This window comes from Choloepus didactylus, chromosome 14 (assembly GCF_015220235.1).
Source record: "Choloepus didactylus isolate mChoDid1 chromosome 14, mChoDid1.pri, whole genome shotgun sequence".
NCBI lineage: Eukaryota > Metazoa > Chordata > Mammalia > Pilosa > Megalonychidae > Choloepus > Choloepus didactylus.
The window spans coordinates 72,890,294-72,899,748 of record NC_051320.1 but is presented as its reverse complement, the minus strand read 5'-3'; positions in this window follow the sequence as shown (position 1 = coordinate 72,899,748).

The window sequence follows — 9,455 nt, the reverse complement described above, 5'->3', positions numbered from 1 at the left end:
AAAAAATGTTCCAGCCTCATCTGTAGCCATACCCTATTTTCACCCCAAACCCCAGGCTCACACAATTGTACACTCTGGAGCCTTTTTTACTTCAGTGCTTTGCTCAGCTACTCCAGTTGTGTGGAACACCCTCTCCTTTCTCTCTTGTCTCACTTTTAAATAACTTTTATGAAGCCATTGTGGCTTCCGAGGCACTATGAGGTGGAACTTAATGTGTCTGTCCACCTTTGTGATCCTATTTACCTTGTACAGTTGTGCTTATCACAGCATTTGCCATGGTTTATTGCCTTATTTGTCAGTGTGTGTCTTCCTCTAGTACTAGACCTAAGCGCTTTGGCAGCAAGTCCCTCCCTGAGACTGATGTTCTTCCCACACCTCTTCCATCCCTCAGCCTACTCTATCACCCCTTATCTCTACCCACAGAGTTTTATTCCTCACCACCATGGTATCTTTAGCCCTCCTTCAGAAAAATCTGTAGTGCTCATATTTAGTAAACCCAGGTGGCAATAAAAGCAAAGGACTGCATCTTGAGTCTGTGAGAGTGCTATTACTAATCATTTCTTTTACCACAATAAAACAATCACCCTTACAAAATTTTCTTATATTATTTCCATGGCTCCAGGATATGTCATTTTGCATTACAAAAACAATTTATTTTAGCCCTGCAATTCCCAGTGAATTATAACCTGTTTGAGTCAGGATCAGATAATGCCAAGAGACAGCATTTTCCTAAAGAGGTTTATCTGTTTTAGATTGTGGGATTGTATAGATTGAACTAAAATGCAAAACGTAAAATCAGTAATTCTTTGATGTTGGGTTTAATTTCATGCTATAAATGAATCTTTGATATAGAAAGAAATAACTGAATTCACTATTTTCTTAGTTTAAAAATAGTTTTGGACATCTAAAACTATAGCGACTTTTTCCTTCTGAGTTTTATCAAAATTGTACTACTTTTTTGTTAAAAAAAAAAAGGGCAGAATTTTTTAAGGTTAGGTTTATTTCAGTATAATTTATATACAGTAAAATTCACCTTATTAGGTGTACAGATCTATGACTTTCAACAATGTATAGAGCTCTGTAACCATCACTACAATCAAGGTAAGGAATATTTCCCTCACTCCAAAATGTTCTCTTATGACCTTTGCAATGAATCCCCTCCCCTCACATCCCAGTCTCCATCAATCTGTTCTCTGTCCTTATAGTTTTGCCTTTTCCAGAATGTCAGAGAAATGAAATCATACTATTTTAGCTTCCTTGGCTGCTCAAGCAAATACCATGAAATGGGTCAGGTTAAACAATGGGAATTTATTAGCTCACAGTTTTGAGGCTAAGATAACGTACAGATCAAGGTGTCATCAAGGTGATGCTTTCTCCCAGAAGACTGTGGCATTCTGGGACTAGCTGCCAGCGATCCACGTGGCAATGCACACAGTGGAGTCTCTTGGTCTCTTCCTTCTCTTCTGGGTCCTGTTGGTGTTAAGCTTCTGGCTGCTTCCTGTACCTTTCTTTTTTTCTCTCTCTCACTTTATCTGAATTCCATTCCATTTATAAAGGGCTCCTTTTCAAGATTTATTCATGCTATTGCATGAGTCGGTATTCACTTATTTTTGTTGTTGAGTAGTATTCCATTGTATGGATTTAAAGCAATATGTTTATCCGTTCACCTGTGGATAGACACTTGGGTTGCTTCCAGTTTTAGTGATTATGAATAAAGCTGCTATAAACATTTGCACAGGATTTTGTGTGGCCATATGTCTATATTTCTCTGGCATAAATACCTAGGAATGGGATTGCTGGGTTTTAGTACTGTATGTGTAGTTTTCCAAGAAACTGCCAAACTGTTTCCCAAAGTAGTTATACCATTTTGCATTCCCACCAGCAATGTATGAGAGTTCCAGTTGCTCCACATTCTTGCCACTGTTTGGCCTTTTAAATTAACCATTTTAATAGATATGTAGTGGTACCTTATTGTGGTTTCGAATTTTATTAGTTTTAATTCCTTTTTGAGTATTTGTTGATGTCAATGAGTTAAGCCAAGAGATCTAGAGACAATGCTGCTATTCATACAGAAAGTATTTTTCAATTATAATTATGGGAAAACACCTGAAAGAAGCACTTAAAATGGTAAACAAATTTGCATAATTAAATTAAACACATTTTTGTGTTTTTTTTTAGTTTTCTGAGGCTGCTGCAGCAAATTACTACAAATGTAAGGCTTAAAACAACAGAAATTTATTCTCTTTCAGTTCCGGAGGCTAGAAGTCCAGAATCCAGGAGGATTTCACTCCCTCCAGGGGCTCTAGGGGAGAATCTGTTCTGTGGTGGTTTGGAGCTGTATACCCCAGAAAAACATGTTCTTAAACTTAATTCACTCCCGTTCCTGTGGGTGTGAACTTTTGTAAATAGGATCTTCTGATGAGGTTACTTTAGTTATGGTGTAGCCCAGCTGAATCAGAGGGGGGTCTTAATCCTATTAACGAAGGCCTTATAAGGAAGGTCACACATAGAAAGAAAGCCAGAGGGACCAGCCAGAAGCTGAAACTCAACAGAACCTGGAAGACAAGGGAGAAGTCAAGAGAGGCTGCCATGTGACAGAAGAGCCAAGGACCAAGGATCACTGGCAGCCACAGTCTTCTTGAAGAAAGCATCACCTTGATGACAACTTGATTTTGGACATCTCCAGACCCTCTTTCTTCTTCTCTGCTTTGTGATGCTGGAGCTAGAGCTCTGCAAACCACAATTCTTCTTTGCCAGCTGCTTTCTGTTAGGTTCTGCCAATAGGGGCGCTAAGGAAGTGGAGACTGGAAGCTGGTGAAGGAGGATAGGACTTGCTTCTTCCTCTGCTTCCTGTGGATGGACGTCCTGCTTGTGACTCTTGCAAATGCTGCCCAGCCCCCTTTCTTCACACTTTGTCAGCAGCAGTTTCTTACCAAGTGGTCCCTAAATACAGTTTGCAACACTTGGAGAACCAGCTTTATTGCCCCTACTCTATCCCTCCACACACCAGCACTAGCTAGTTGGAGCTACTTCTTCTGAGATCTGGATACCAGGCAATGGAACCCTCCTCTAAGCTGGGAGACATCCTCACCAGTGGATTAGAGCTCATCCTCAGAGGTTCCACTCTATAGGGCTCCCCCTGTTTTAATAATTCTAACCTCTTTTCTTTGTTCCTTTGCCTTCAGGATAGAAGCTGCTTCTTTCGGTTACTACCTCCTGGTTAACAACTTTATACCAAATTAACACTTGTTTATATTAAATTACCTCTGTTCATATGACTGGTGTGGTTTCTCTCTCCTGACGAGACTGTTTCTTATTAGGAGGGTTTTAATTGGCCAGTCGTGATTTGTGTGTCCATTCTAGAGCTGAAGCGATGAGTCAACCCTACCCAAATTATGTAGATTGAGAGTGGATATGGATGGTTTTCCATTTATATATGCCTGAAATTGAGAGGTATTGGCATAGCCCAAAGAGAGCTATAATGACCATTGTGACATCATCTCCTCATTTTGGGAATAAGGTGAGAATATCTTCATTTGTATGAAGAATAGTTGCATGATGTTGGTAAAGCACAGCATTGTTTAACTGTATGAATTCTATACATATTTGAATTTTCAGTCTCAGTCCCATCTGAAATTGTTTAAAAAATTGTAAAAAAAAAAACTTGTATAAAATAGTTAAGAAAAGGAGAAAAAGCTAATATATATAGTTACATTATAAACATAATATATAAATGTATATGTATGTATACCTAATGTATGTATATGAACCTATATATATATATATATATATATATATAGGTTCATATACATAGAGCTATAGATATACATTCATACACACATAAGCGAGGAAGAAAATATTCATAACTTTTATACACATAGTTTCTATAACTGGTCACAAGGCCATAGTCAGTATTTTTAATTTACTTCTTCTAAATTAGTTATCTATTACTGCATAATAAATTATCCCAAAACTTTAGCAGCTTACAACAACAAACATTTATGACCTCACACAAATTCTATGGGTCAAGAATTCAGAAGAGGTTCAACTGGGCAGTTTTGCTTCAGAGTCTCCCATGAAATCACAGTAAAGATGTTGGCTGGTGTTTCAGTCATCAGAAGGCTTGAGTCGGGTTAGAAGACCTGGGATCTGCTTCCAAGATGGCTCACTCACATGGCCGGCAGGTTGATGTTGGCTTTTGGGAGGAGGCATCATTTCCTCTACCCATGGACTTCTCTATAGGGGTATGTAAATATCTTCACAAGATGGGAGCTGGCTGCCTCCAGAGTGAGTGACCCAAGAGGGAGCAAGATGGAAGTTGCAATGGTTTTTTATGACCTAGCCTCAGAAATCACACATTGTCCCTTTCATAATATCCTATTGGTTACACAGGTCAGCTATTCAGTGCCGAGAGGATGCACAGGACATGAATAAAGAGGTGAGAATCATTGGGGGCCATCTTGGAGGCTGGCTACCACAACTACCCATTGCATATTTCTTTTGACCTCCGCCAGGGTTTCAACTCATTCTTTAACTGGTGAGATAATGCAGGCCTTCATTCCTGATGAGTGGGAATCCATAGTTATTCTGACATACTTTGTTTGTGGTGGTTTTACATTAACTTTTTTTACTGGACATAGAAGTACTAGGAGGTATCCTAGAGACTCTTCTCTACTCCAAAAATAGTCCTCCCTGCTCTCATCTTGTAGCAGCAACCCAATTTACTTTTAGTAATCGGGATTAAGCACCCCAGTCAGTAAAGTAACCCGCTTCTTTGCTTGTTAGTTCAGCATAAGAAGCGTAAGAATCCCCAAGTGACCTGGAGGCAGTCTCATCTTTCAAATCCATCAAACTATTATTGTGTCACCAGTACAAACATTCCCCTTCTGGGAACTGAGACCTCCAAACCAATAGAGTTCAAAGTTTTTGAGGGATAGGAAGCAAAAATTATCTTATTTCCTGCACCCATGTATTCTGGCTATGGGAGAGAGAGTACCATATATTGGTTTCTGATTTAAAGTTAATACAATATCCTGTAAGATAAATTCTCTATCCTTTCAGTGTGTTGCCTCCAACTGACAGTGTAATCAGTGAAGCATGTAGCAAGACCATTTAATTTCACAAGTTCCTTGATCAGAAGCAACACTGCATGGGATACCATGATGGCGAATAAGGCATTCCTTAAGTCCATGGACAGTAATGCTATCAGATGCATTATGGGAAACGAAGGTATATTAGTTTCCTAGGGCCATTGCAACAAATTAGCACAAATTTGGTGGTTTAAAACAACACAAATTTATTTTCTCATGGTTCTGGAGGCCAGAGCTCTCATGGAGAATCTTTGCTTGACTCTTCCGGCTTCTGGTGGCTCCTGATGTTCCTTGGTTCGTGGCAGCATAACCCCAATTTCTGTGTCTGTCTTCACAAGGCCTTTTGCCATGTGTGTGTCTCTATGTGTCCAAATCCCCCTCTCCTTTCTCTTATAAAGATCCAGTCATTGGATGTAGTGCTCACCCTAAATACAGAATGATCTCATCTTGAGATCCTTAATTATATCTTCAAAGACCCTATTTCCAAATAAGATCACATTCACAGGTACTGGGGGTTAGGACATGAACATATCTTTTAGGGGTACACTATTCAACTCACTATAGAAGGCAAATGCATATATAGAATAGGTTCTACTCTGAGGATAAATTTCTACTCCATCCATGATAGAAGGGATCCAATGTAATCAACCTGCTACCATGTGGCTGGCTGATCTGCCTCCTCCCGCCAAGAAATGGTGCAGTATTAAAGGCTCAGAGTTGGTCTCTACTATGGGCATGTTATGCCACCAGTCATAGTGGTAGTGAGGTCAGCTATGTTGTCAGAGCCCATGTATAGTCTCCATTCTTGACACGCATAACCACTTTGTTGACGGCCCATTGAGTAAGTACTCAGGTAGTTGGGTAAAGAGGCTAATTTCTACAGAATGTGAAATTTTGTGCACTTGATTATTGAGAGCCTCTATGGTGAATGCCTATTGCTGGGCATTCATGTGGGATACAAATATCTTCACACTCTGTGCCCATTCTGAAAGATCCACCTGCAAACCTCTTCACCAGACATCCTTCTCACCAATTTTCCAATCCTGTTCTTTCTAAATCCCTAACCATCCAGCCAAGCAATTAGCAACTGTCCATAATTTAGGGCAGATTTCTGTCTCTGGCCATGCCACAATCTAAACAAAATGGACAACCAAATGAATTTTCTAAGTTCTCTTAATAGGAGGGTTCCCTTTCATTGCTTTTCTGGGCCATCTGTGAATGGGGCTATAATGTTGAAGCTATGCACCTTTGGTTGGTGGCAGCATATGGTGAAGAAACATCTGTGAACCAGGCTCAGATTTTGTTCTATTCAATTAATTGACGATAGGAAATCTCCATCAGGCCATAGGTGTGATTGAAAGGAGACAATACAGCAGGGGTTGGTATCAAAGGAGTTCAAGCTACTTGCACATGCATCTTACTTGTACAACCTGGACCAGCTTAAGCTTGATCTTTTATATATCATTTCCACTTGATGCACATGGCCAATTTTATAGTTTAATGGCTAACATCCAGTTAATTACAGGAAGTTCAGGTTGCCTGGTCACTCGATGTCCCATGGGTAGTGTTCAGTCTATCAGCACCCAGTAGCAAGCTCGTAACTGTTTTTCAAGAAGACAATAGCTATCTGCAGAGAAAGACATGGATTTTCTCCAAAACCTCAGATATATGAGCCATGATTCTTTTATTGTACTTGCCAGAGGCTCCATACTTCTACAGACACTTCTAGTATCATTGGATCTGGTGGCCCAAGAAGAAAGAACAGGCACTGCAGCCTGGACTTGCTACAGAGCAATCTTCTGCTCTAGTACCCACTCAACTCTGTCAGCTTTATGAGTTATTTAGTAATTGGGTCAAAGTAGCACTTTAAAATGTAGCTTGTGCTGTCTCCAAAACTCAAAATGGCCCAACAAGGTTTTGTGCCTTTTTTTTTTTTGAGTGGTAAGTGGTTGTGGTGCAATAACGTCTTTTATCTTTAAGTTATTTTGACATGCTTCAGACCATTGGACCTCCAGAAGCTTCACTGAAGTGGTGGAACCCATGAGGTTTATCTTCCTTCCTCTGGTTCACATATGCCCTACTAAGAAGGCATTTGCTGTAATTGCTATATCTTGCTCATCAGATCCAATTTTAATAATGTCAGTGTGATGTATGGAACGTCACACATCAAAATTGCTGCAGATCATACTATGGCTAAGACCAGGTGAGTTGACACAGGCATGAAGCAAGGTGGTGAAGGTGTACTGTTGACCCTGCCAGGGGAAAGCAAGCTGCTTCCAGTGGTATTAGCAAACTAGTAGAGAAGGAAAGAAGCATTTTCCAAGTCAATAGCTGCAATAGGTGCCAGGGTCTGTTGATTTGTTCCAGCAAAGATACTACAACTGGAAGAATTGCTGCAAAAGAGGCATCCCCTTGTGTTGGACATCCTCACCTGGACTGGTGTTGATGTTGTCACAAACATTGGGACTGGCTTTTTGATGTGCTGAGCCCTCGAGCATGGGACTTGCCCTTATGAAGCTCATTACCACAAAGGAGAGTCTAAACTTGTATGTAATGGTGCCTAAGAGTCTCCCCGAGTACCTCTTTGTTGCTCAGATGTGGCCCTCTCTCTCTCTAACTGAGCCATCTCGACAGGTGAATTCACTGCCCTCCCCACTACGTGGGACCTGACTCCCAGGGGTGTAAATCTCCCTGGCAACGCAGAGTATGACTCCTGGGGATGAATGTGGACCCGGCATTGTGGGACTGAGAGTATCTTGACCAAAAGGGGGATGCAAAATGAGATGAAATAGTTTCAGTGGCTGAGAGATTCCAAATGGAGTCAAGAGGTCACTCTGGTTGACATTCTTATGCACTATATAGATAACACCTCTTAGGCTTTAATGTATTGGAATAGCTAGAAGTAAATACCTGAAACTACCAAACTCCAACCCAGCAGTCTGGACTCCTGAAGACAATTATATCATAATGTAGATTACAAGGGGTGACAGGGTGATTGTGAAGACCTTGTGGATCACACCCCCTTTATCTAGTGTATGGATGAGTGGAGGAATGGGGATAAAAACTAAAGGACAAATGGGGTGGGATGGGAGATGATTTGGGTGTTCTTTTTTCACTTTTATTTTTTATTCTTGTTCTGGTTCTTTCTGATATAAGGAAAATGTTCATAGATAGATTGTGGTGATGAACGCGTAACTATGTTATCATACTGTGGACAGTGGATCATATATCATGGATGATTGTATGGTGTGTGAATGTATTTCAATAAAACTGAATTTAATAAAAAAAAAAAAAAAAAAAAAAAGAGGCACCCCTTGATATACTTTAAAATAACCCAAAGTCATTTTTCAAGATCCATCTGCCTTATGTACAAGCCAAACAGATGAGTTAAATGGAGATGTAATAAGAATCAACACTCCTGCATCATTTAAGTATTTGATGGTGGTAGTAATCTCTGCAATTCCTCCAATGATGTGCTATTGCTTTTGATTTACTATCCTAGTAGGGATGTTCCAGTGGCTTTCACTTGGCTCTTCTGACACTAATGACCCTTCATCCATAAATGAGAAAGAGCCAACACTGGGATATGGCCAGTTGCCAAGTATGTCTTCAACAATTATACCTTCTAGAAATGGGGGAGAAAATCAGAGTAGGTTCATGGACCAATTGAGCCCATTGATTCAAATGTGGGCTAAGACTTGATTCCACCAGACTATAAACTCCCACTTTGACTGGCAGACCACTGACATCTTTGGTCCTTAGCAATTAGCATAAGTTCAGAGCCAGTGTCTAGTAATCTCCAAGAGGTCTGGGTACTTCTATCCCCCAGAGCATATTAATTGTAGAAAATGGCAACAGGGCCCTTTGGGAAGGCCTGGAGGAGGAAGATTTACAGTATTTACTTGTAGCAATGCTTTACTTGTAGCAAAAACCCAGTCTTCCTTTAAATTAAGAGGCTTTGTGTTTGTGAAATGGTTTAAGTCTAGAAACTGGAAGAGAAAGGCTATATGACTGTCTTGTAACTAAAATGTATGAATTCTCAGTGTATATTTCACCTGTTTTACCAATTTCTTGGCGTTTGACTCGGTAACCGTAACTCCTGTCATTATTGAAAGATGCTATCCTCCACATAGGAACTATATATGGACAGTTTTTTCCCATTATTTTTTTCCTTGCCTTATTAAAATGCTCTTACTGTAAAGAGTTTAAAATGGAACCATGAAATTGCAATCCGCCAACCCCACTCTGGCTTGCCAGATGATACCATTTGTGTTTTATTTCCCAGGATAGTTAGAGCTGTAACTCCCCTTTCCATGAAAAAAGCATCTCTGAATTCAACTAGGAATGGCAGTTTTGTGGGAATAG